General features: G+C 38.6%; 1 pseudogene; it reads right to left on the bottom strand.

Annotated features, from left to right (window-relative positions):
• Window positions 1-2,030: 2,030 nt before the first annotated feature.
• On the bottom strand, window positions 2,031-4,522 carry LOC136548516 (uncharacterized; annotated as a pseudogene).
• Window positions 4,523-9,553: the final 5,031 nt, after the last annotated feature.

Raw genomic sequence — 9,553 nt, 5'->3', positions numbered from 1 at the left:
ACTTCTTGGTGTCACTTGATTTTATGATAGGTAAAGTCTAGCTAAGTACATTCGAGTACTTAGGGTTTATCCCACCATGTTGCAGGTGAGGTTCTCGGCCTGTTGAAGATGGTGGCACTACAAGGTTTTACCCCTGATGCAACGGCCTAAAAGCGTTGCAATATACCAAAAATGGTTGCGATAGACAAAATTGCAACATTTTTTTTCGTTGGTAGGCATTGCCATAGTAACCATGGCAAAAGGTTTGCCCAACGACTCATTTTGGTGTTGCAATAGGTATTCCCCTATTGCAACACCAAGGAGTGTTGTTGCAACACCATGTAGTGTTGCAACCCATAGTATAGGCAACCATGGTGGGTGTTGCAATAGTTACTATTGCAATAGTTACACCCAGTGTTGCAATAGTTACTATTGCAACACACCCGGTGTTGCCAGAAATACCTATTGCCATGTACCCAAAGCATGGCAATAGGTGCACTAGCAATGATATTAGGTGTTGCAATAGACCTTATTACCACGCATCAATAGCATTGCAATAGATGGACCCTCTATTGCCACGCTATCTCGGTGGTTGCTATAGGTGGAACCATCTATTGCCACGATAAATATTTGGTTGCTAGAGGTAGCCACTCTATTGCAACGATCAATACTGGTTGCTATAGGTGGAACCATCTATTGCCACGATAAATATTTGGTTGCTAGAGGTAGCCTCTCTATTGCAACACTAAATATTGTGGTTGCTATAGGTGCCTCCGTCTATTGCCATGGTAAATGTTTGGTTGCTAGAGGTTGCCTCTCTATTGCAATGATCAATACTGGTTGCTATTGTTGGACCCTCTATTGCCATGCTAACTATTGTGTTGCTACAGTTTGGATACTCTATTGCAACACCCACTATTCCATTGGTATGATGTTTTTTGCAACACCATTTGTTTGTTGCTATATCATATATTGCAACGCCAAATTATTTTGTCGATAGTCCATATTACAATGCTCTATTTGCTTCAAACAATAATTGCATGCCAAACAATATATGATGAAAGAAGCATTTAGACATCCATTAATCCAAAATATGCTTTGTTCGTACAAACTCATTAATGAAACCACATCCAATGTAAAACTTAGTTGATAACACATGCACAACAACTGAAATACATAAGGTATCTGATGCACAGTAGCTACTTTGAATAGTTCAAAATGTAATAAGCTATGTGTAGCATTGTAGCAAAGGTTGGCTTGACATTGACCGTCCATCAGTTATGCGCTCCACTCAAACTTTATCTTGCTCCTAAAACAATCATTAACATTGGTATATTCAGCAAACAGAAACTTAGTATTCAGCTAAGTATCATTTCACTATACAGTAACAGTAACTAGCCAACTGAATCTGTAATCTGATTTAGAAATATTCATAGGTAGTGGAGTCAAAAATCACTTGTGCTTTGCCATCTTGTTGATTCCTTTTGGATAATGCTCGTTTCTTAGCCATAGCATCCCTCAGTGCTTTAGTAGTAGTAAAACTAACTGTCGTATCCCCTCCTTTGTTTTGGCCAGTTTGAATATTATTCATAGCACTATTTCTAGTTATGTGACCATTACTTGTACCTATCGCTGTTGTAGCTTCGAGTTGTGTTTGTGGTGGGATGCTATCTTGGTTTTCCTGCAAATCAATAGATGGAGGGAAAATTATGCCTCATACTAAGGACTATCACATGACAACATTAAACACTCTTTAGTTCTCAAACTACATGCTGATGTGATATTTCTTCACTTTCTATATTTACATTTTCTTCATCCATGTTTGTTGTAGCAGCAACCTCTGCATTTTGTCCCCCTCTTTGCTAGCCTGCATTTCAATTTTGGTCAGAAAAATCATGAGTGGAGTTTGAAACTACGAAAATGATGCATGGTTTGTAGCCGACTATTACCTGTTGTATTAATGCTTGTACATGTGTTGCTTGCATCATTGCCATAAACTCTTGCCTAAGAGCTTCTCTATCGGCCTCCCTTTCCTTCATCATTTGTTCCATCTAACGCCTATGTTCTTCCCTTTTGGCTTCCTTTTCAGCCTCTTGAGATTCTAATCTCTCTTGTAGCTTTGAAAATGCTTCGGCTAGTGTCGATTCCTAACACACTTGGTATTGGTAATCCTTAGACAGTAGTTGCCTTCTAGTTGGGTATTTTGCCAAGTATCCATTAGCATAGATCTTGGTTGATTTGCAGTTTCTTGTTTCCTGGTAGGTTGACTGGAAAATCTGATTTTGCTCCATGTCTGAGATGATGAGTGCTTCTCCATCTATTTCCCTCACCAAAATTTTGCTACATGCATTATCCTAACAAAGGAGGACAGTTGAAGTAGTTAATTGAAAATGATTTTGTAGGCGGCCACTTTGCATCAGTTAATAAGGTTTGTACAAACTGTTATATACTCACATAGACATCCCTAGATTCTTGGCTTGTCCATTGCCCATTCTTACTGTGCATGATCATGAAAAGCTCCAAATCATTTGGCTCATCACCAGTTATTGGGTCCCTCTAATTAGGCAAGAATGTAGCAAATTAGCAATATTTCAAAAGGTAAGGAAGCATGGTCATGTGCTTCTGAAGTTATTACCTTCTCAAAGCCACACTGAGAAAAAGTCTTTGATCCTGCCCGATGGTGTACCTTTACATTCTGCCAATTCCGAGAATTCTTGCAACTAACCCTCTGCACAAGGAGTTGATTATAAAAAAATATTGCAATGTACCGAAACATAGCCTTTATTTCATCAAGTGCAAATGGCAAGAATAAAGTAAAGGTCATCAAACTTGAAAACTTGTCTTGCCAAAATACAAAACCAGATAGTGCCATTCAACAATGTCCAACTCTTCTGGCTTATGTCTCATTCTCTCCTCATAGGTGGTGTACGCCCCGTACGTAGCACTTAATGTTGTTCGCCATCCTTTGTAACGCTCATTAGCGATGGTCCATATTTTTCCTATTTTCTTTGTTATTCTCAATGTCCCACTTATGTTGTTCAACATATAAAACATAAATTCTAGGTCACTTCTTAACTAATTTGGTAACAAAATTGTGTATGCTAGCAAAAACAAATCAGAAACTTACCATCATATCAGATACTATTGAATATTTGACATCTTGGTGGATATCCTTCCATGTTCTCACCCCAATGAGTGGTGCTTTTTTCCTTGTGTACACTACTATTTCATCAGTAAATGTGCGTGCATTCTCACCTACAGCTCCTCCACGTGTAGAGAATTGGACTTTAAGCTTTTGACTGCCCTACTTGGATCTCTTGTGGCTGGCTGCCAATCCTTTCACAGTACCTTGTGCCTTCCTCTTTTGGGAGTCTTGTCCATCGAAACAATATACAATGCAAGAGATTAAACAAAATCATTTACATAGGGAAACTGAACTGAACATCAAAATAAAATCACAATAAGCATCACTTACTATCTCCCTGTGTTTTCTCATGCCGAGCATGTGATGCCTGGTTTAGAGGTGGTGTTGGATTGCTATCTTGACTTGAATTTAGTAAATCTATCTGATTTGTAGGGTTGTCATATGCACTTGTAGACAATAGGTCACAAGTGTAAACTATAAATGTATTGCGAAGGACTAATAATAAGTTGGTTGACATTTTGGGAAAAGAAGGTATATATTACTAATTTGATCTAGTTGTCCTTGCACCCTTAACCATTCTTTGTAAGTCTTGATTGTGTCATCCCTATATATATCTTCAAAATCTACGAAAGCCATGCTGCTATTAGTGATCTGGCCATTGCAATATAATATAATATAACAATTCATAATGGGGCAACAACATAACTTACCCATGCCTTGCCCTATCTATGCATATTTTTAAGCCACACCTTGTAATCATCAAGTGACTCATCTATGGAATGTTCACTATTTGATGCCATAGTTCTTGGCAATTTAATGGGTGTTATGTCCACAGTTTGCTTTGTTATTTGATCCCTTGACAATACTAATTTGACCTCCCTCTCCACTGCATTACTTGATATCATTGCATTTGCATCGACATCATATTCGATCTCATTTAGTGTTGCTACAGAGTTACCACTTCTCCTCTTGTAGTACAAGTAGTCCCTGGTACCATACCCCAAATTTGATTTCATTGTTATTAAGTTACCAAACATGAGGTCGTCCCTGACTATTGTATACTGAGCAAATTGTTGTCTCCCCAGTGCCCCCTTGCAAGTGAAAGAAACAATCCATGTTTGTTCTGAGCTATCACAGAATGTAATGAGAAACATAAGCACACCCTAAACAATATTTAAAGAAGGAATGACTTGAGAATGACAAACAATAATGTGTCCTTCATATTGTTGAAGCATCTCACTTCCGTTTATTGAAGGATCTCACTATTATTGAAGTAATTTGTTGAATTCTAAATTATTGCAGTAGCATCTAGACAGACATTGTGCTGTTACCTGTCGTCGTCTTAAGTGGAACGTCAGAGGTTTTCTTGTGATTGGCTGCCATCACCTCCATCTTCATCGCTAGGAGGTGTCGCCGTCCTAGATGAAGGTGTTTGAAAAAGCGACATCAGTCGCCTTGGGTCTGGACAATGAAGCAGGTGTTGGCGTGTTGAACACAAGTGACATCGATTGAGTCTCCATTGATGTAATCTGCAGTCCAGCTACATTGAACAAGTTAACTACATAGACACACATGTACATGCATTACTCTTTCATAAGTGAAAAGTGAATAGATCAATGGCTTTAGGGTTGCTGTAACTCTGACGAAGAGGAAGTCTAGGAGTCCTTGAGGTTTGAGCACTGGTGGTGGGGAGGCACGTCGCGGTGGCCTCTAGGTGCGGCCTGTCCTGCACCGGTGGCCCTCCAATGATGACGCGACGGCAAAGACAAGCGGTGGTGGTGGGTGTAGATTGGGAACCAAGTTGGAGGAGGGAAAGGAAAGAATTGGAGGAGATGGGGAGGATAATGAGGAAGTGGGGAGGTTAAGATTCATTTTGTTCGCATAATGGGCGGTGTATTAGGCAGTAAATGGCTGCATGCGGGCGCCAAGCCAATTTTTGGCAAAAATTAAAAAAAAATAAGTGGGAAAAGGCTATGCCACTGACATGAGGGACCCACTTGTTGGCGCCAGGTTCATGGTGTTCATCTTTTTTATTTTGATTCATTGTAAAAATGTTAAACGTGTTTAGATTTCGCATTTGTTGTCCAAATCAGGTGATTCTTTTTTACAATTTCTCGGAAAACTTTTTCCTTTCACATGGTTTTATTTGCATTGTGTTACTCGACCCCTTATATTAACATTTTGTCATTTGCTTTACTATTTACGTACTCTATAATGAACAAACCTTTTTTAAATGTGTCCAACATACTAGGGGCTTATGAATAGGCAAGTTGGAATCTTGTTTGATCAAATGTGTATCATATAGGTGTATCATATATATGGCATATCATATAGGTGTATCATGTTCAATGTCACCTTCTTTGCCTTGAGGTGATTTCATGTGGGAGCTAAGACAATGTTTCAGTGCAAATTGGTAATCGATGTCCTCAAGGATAGGATTTATCGCACAAACCATCTTTGCAGCAGTGTGACATCTTTACCTAGGTTTGGGTTCGTGACACCAAGATACACTTATCTTTGTATTTGTATTTGTGATAAACCAAGCTAGTGATATACACTTACCTTTGTATTTGCGATAGCATCCACTCCCTCATGCACATTGTGTTAGGACTTAAGAAAATATATATTGGAATTGTATAAACCTAAATTGGCAAAAAATTAGGACTAAAAAACTTGTAAATTAAAAATGAAGGAATATAAATTGAAAGAAAATGCAAATAAAAAATTTGCCTCCTTGGTTGTTTGAGAAACAGCCTTATTGGATTATGTCGATGTTGATTCCTGGTCCAAAATCTCCTGGAATGAATATTGATGTCTATTTGAGGTCCCTCATTGATGAGCTAAAGGATCTTTGGGAAAAGGGAATTGATACATGGGATGACAAGGTAAAGAAGAATTTTAAACTACATGATATTCTGCTTTGGACAATTAATGACTTTCCTGCATATGCGATGCTTTCTGGTTGGAGCACAAAAGGCAAATTTGCATGTCCATACTGCCACAAGGATACATATTATTTGTGGTTGAGCTTTGGAAAAAAAACACTGCTACATGGGACATCGTCGTTTTTTGCCATTGGACCATCCTTGGCGCATGAACAAGATGAGCTTCAACAATGAGGTGGAAACTAGGGAGGCTCCAGTACCACTATCTGGTCAACAGGTATTGGACCAGTATGAAACTTTTGATCAAGTGATATTCGGAAAGGCGACATCAAAAAAGAGGAAGCATGACGAAGATAAAAGATGGCACAATTGAAGGGAGAAGAGTATTTTTTTTAGCTCCCTTACTGGTCTTCTTTGCTCATAAGGCATACTTTGGACGTCATGCACATTGAGAAAAACATATGCGAGAGCATATTGGGTACTTTGCTTGAAATTGAAGGTAAATGTAAGGACAATGAGAAGACCCAACTTGACATGGAACAGCTAGGGATAAGGCAAGATCAGCACCCTATCATTGACAATGATAATTATACCCTGCCACTAGCCTTATACTTTTTAGATAAGGCTGACAAGAAAAGTTTATGCCAATTTCTACATGGAGCGAAGATGCTTGATGGGTTTAGCTCCAATATAAGGAGATGTGTTGACGCAAATGCATGTAAGGTGTCTGGACTGAAAACACATGACTACCATATTATTCTACAGAAATTGTTACCCTTAGTCGTCAGAAAGATTTTGCCCAAAGAAGTTGTCATGCCATTGATTTAGCTTAGTAGATTCTTTAGTGCACTTGGTTCGAAGGAGCTGGTGGAAGAAGATCTTGACAAACTTAGCAGTTCAATTAAAGAGACTATTTGCTGGCTTGAAGATGGTATTCCCACCTGCATTTTTTGATATCATGATTCATTTGTCGGTTCATCTAGCTGAAGAGGCTAAACTTGGAGGGCCTATGTGTTATAGATGGATGTATCTAGTTGAGAGGTATCTACGTACTGTTAAAGGCTATGTGAGAAACAAGGCGCACCCAGAAGGTTCAATAGCCGAGGGACACATAGCCGAGGAGTGCCTTACATTTTGCTCTAGATTCTTGGACATCGACACCAAGCTGAATCACACTGATCATCATGAAAGTACAATAGTGAATGAGCCGCCATCTGGTCTGAGCATATTTGGAGAAATGGATTACAAGAGGAGAGGATAGACTACCGAGATATTTGGTGTAGATGAGGTTCGAAAGATGAGGCACTACATAATTAGTAACTACGATGAAGCCAGACCATGGGTCGAGTAAGTTGCAATATACCATCATTAATTAATCTACTTTTTGTTTCTGGCATCAACTAATTAATTAATTGGCTATTTCAATGCAGCGAGCACACGGAAGAACTAAAAAATAGTATAATGAATCTTAATAAATGACACGAGGAGCACTTTGTAAGGTGGTTCGAGGGCAAGATTAGTTCTATTTTGTAATTTTTTATTCCATGTGATGGTTAGAACGATGTACTTATTAACTGACATTTGTTTTCAAACTATGTTTGTAGATCACCAAACAATACGAGAAAGGTGAAGCAAGTGAACTTATGTATGCCCTTTCTCAAGGACCGGACCATCGGGCTCGTGTGTTCAATATATGCTACATCAATAACTAGCTATTTCGAATGACTACCATTGAGAGAAACCTCGTCACATAAAACAGTGGTGTGCTTGTGAGGGGTGATTGTACTACTAGCAACATGACCTAGTATGGAGTGATTAGAAGAATGATCTCACTCGAGTTCCCTACTCAAAAAGAAGTTTTATTGTTTCAGTGTGATTGGTATGATGTACCGACTGCCAGTACCAGCAAAAGTAGAGGATGCAGTAGGGATAAATATGGTGTTATCGATATTGATACTTTCAGGTTTAGATATTCAAATGAACCTTACATTCTAGGCAACATAGGCCAAACCAGTGTTTTTTGTCAACCTTGTGAACAAGCCAGGATGGTCTAGTATTGTTGTGGTGAGACCAAGAAATTTGTTTGCCATGCCAGAAGCAGAAAATGAGGGTGACATGGAAGTCGATCTACTTGATGTGGGAATCCAAGACATGAATTTATTAGGCCCAAATGAGGATTTGTCAAATTGGACAAGACCAGACAACGAAGGCACAACTGGTGATGCCTCTGTTATTAATTAGGTGTGTGGCGAAGCAGTTCTCGAACTAGATGATGCGGTCTTACTTGATGAGGATGATGATGACCAAGATGACACCTACATTGATGATGGAGTTGTTGCACCAGTTGTGGTAGAAAGCATAGAAGATGATTTCTTTGTTTAAATACTTATCCTTTGTACAACAGTGATGTTTTTTCTAGATTTTTTTAAAACAACCTCATTGTCTGGGATAATGAATAGTTGCAGTTGGTCTTTAAACTATTATACTCATGTTTGTTTTCTATCATAAGCACAAATATCAGCAAGCTGGAAAATTTTTTTGTTTTCTGAAATTGTCATGGAAGATGTGAATGGTTATTGTCCTTGTTGACATATGAAGTGAATTAGCCATCTTCATCATGTAAAAAAGTAATATAAAGGCGGCTTAATGTCGAACACACCTTAGTAGCCCAGTGGTAGATGAGTGTTTGCTTGTACTTTAGTTCCTGGGATCAAATCCTTTGTGGAACATTTTTTTGTCAATAGAATACATTATTCAAAAATGCAGTGGAGCATTTTGTCTATTGCAATCCATTTTGGTATATTGCAACACTTTTAGGCCGTTGCATTAGGGGTAGTCTAATGCATGGAGCATTTTGTATATTGCAACCAATTTTGTATATTGCAACACTTTTAGGCCGTTGCATCAGCGGTAGCCTATAGCAACACAAAAAAACCGTGGTAATATTAACATGATATTGCGACCATTTAGGATTGTAGTTGCAATAAGTACTTAACAATTGCAACGCCACAAAAATTATTACAACCCTAGAAAACTGTGGCAATAGGAACATGCTATTGCATCCATTCAAAAATCTTGTTGCAATAACCACCCTAGTAATTACAACACCATGGAACATTATTGCAACCCATAGTAACCATGGCAATAGTTACAAGCAAAAGCAACCAAATCCAATATAGTTGCAATAACACTAAGTAATTACAACGAAAACCAATACTATTGCAACTCAAAAATGCCATTGCAATAATGCCAACTAATTGCAACACAATTCTTAAATGGTTGCAGTAGCACAAGCCTGTTGCAACGACAAACCACACATATTGTAACAAATTTAGTCCGTTGTATTATAGGCACATATTGCAACCATTTTATGGAAAGGTTGCAATACGACCCACCTATGGCAACCAAATTAGTGGTGTTGCAATCATGTGGCATGGCATTAGAGGTAGAACCTTGTAGTGTGGCTAACCGCTGGTGGGCTCGGTGATTCTATATTTACTTCTCATCTATATGCTTTTGTCAGAGGATGTCACTTATACTAGCA

Source organism: Miscanthus floridulus, chromosome 4, assembly GCF_019320115.1.
Source record: "Miscanthus floridulus cultivar M001 chromosome 4, ASM1932011v1, whole genome shotgun sequence".
In the NCBI taxonomy this organism is placed as follows: Eukaryota; Viridiplantae; Streptophyta; class Magnoliopsida; order Poales; family Poaceae; genus Miscanthus; species Miscanthus floridulus.
This window is presented reverse-complemented; position numbering and strand designations above follow the sequence as displayed.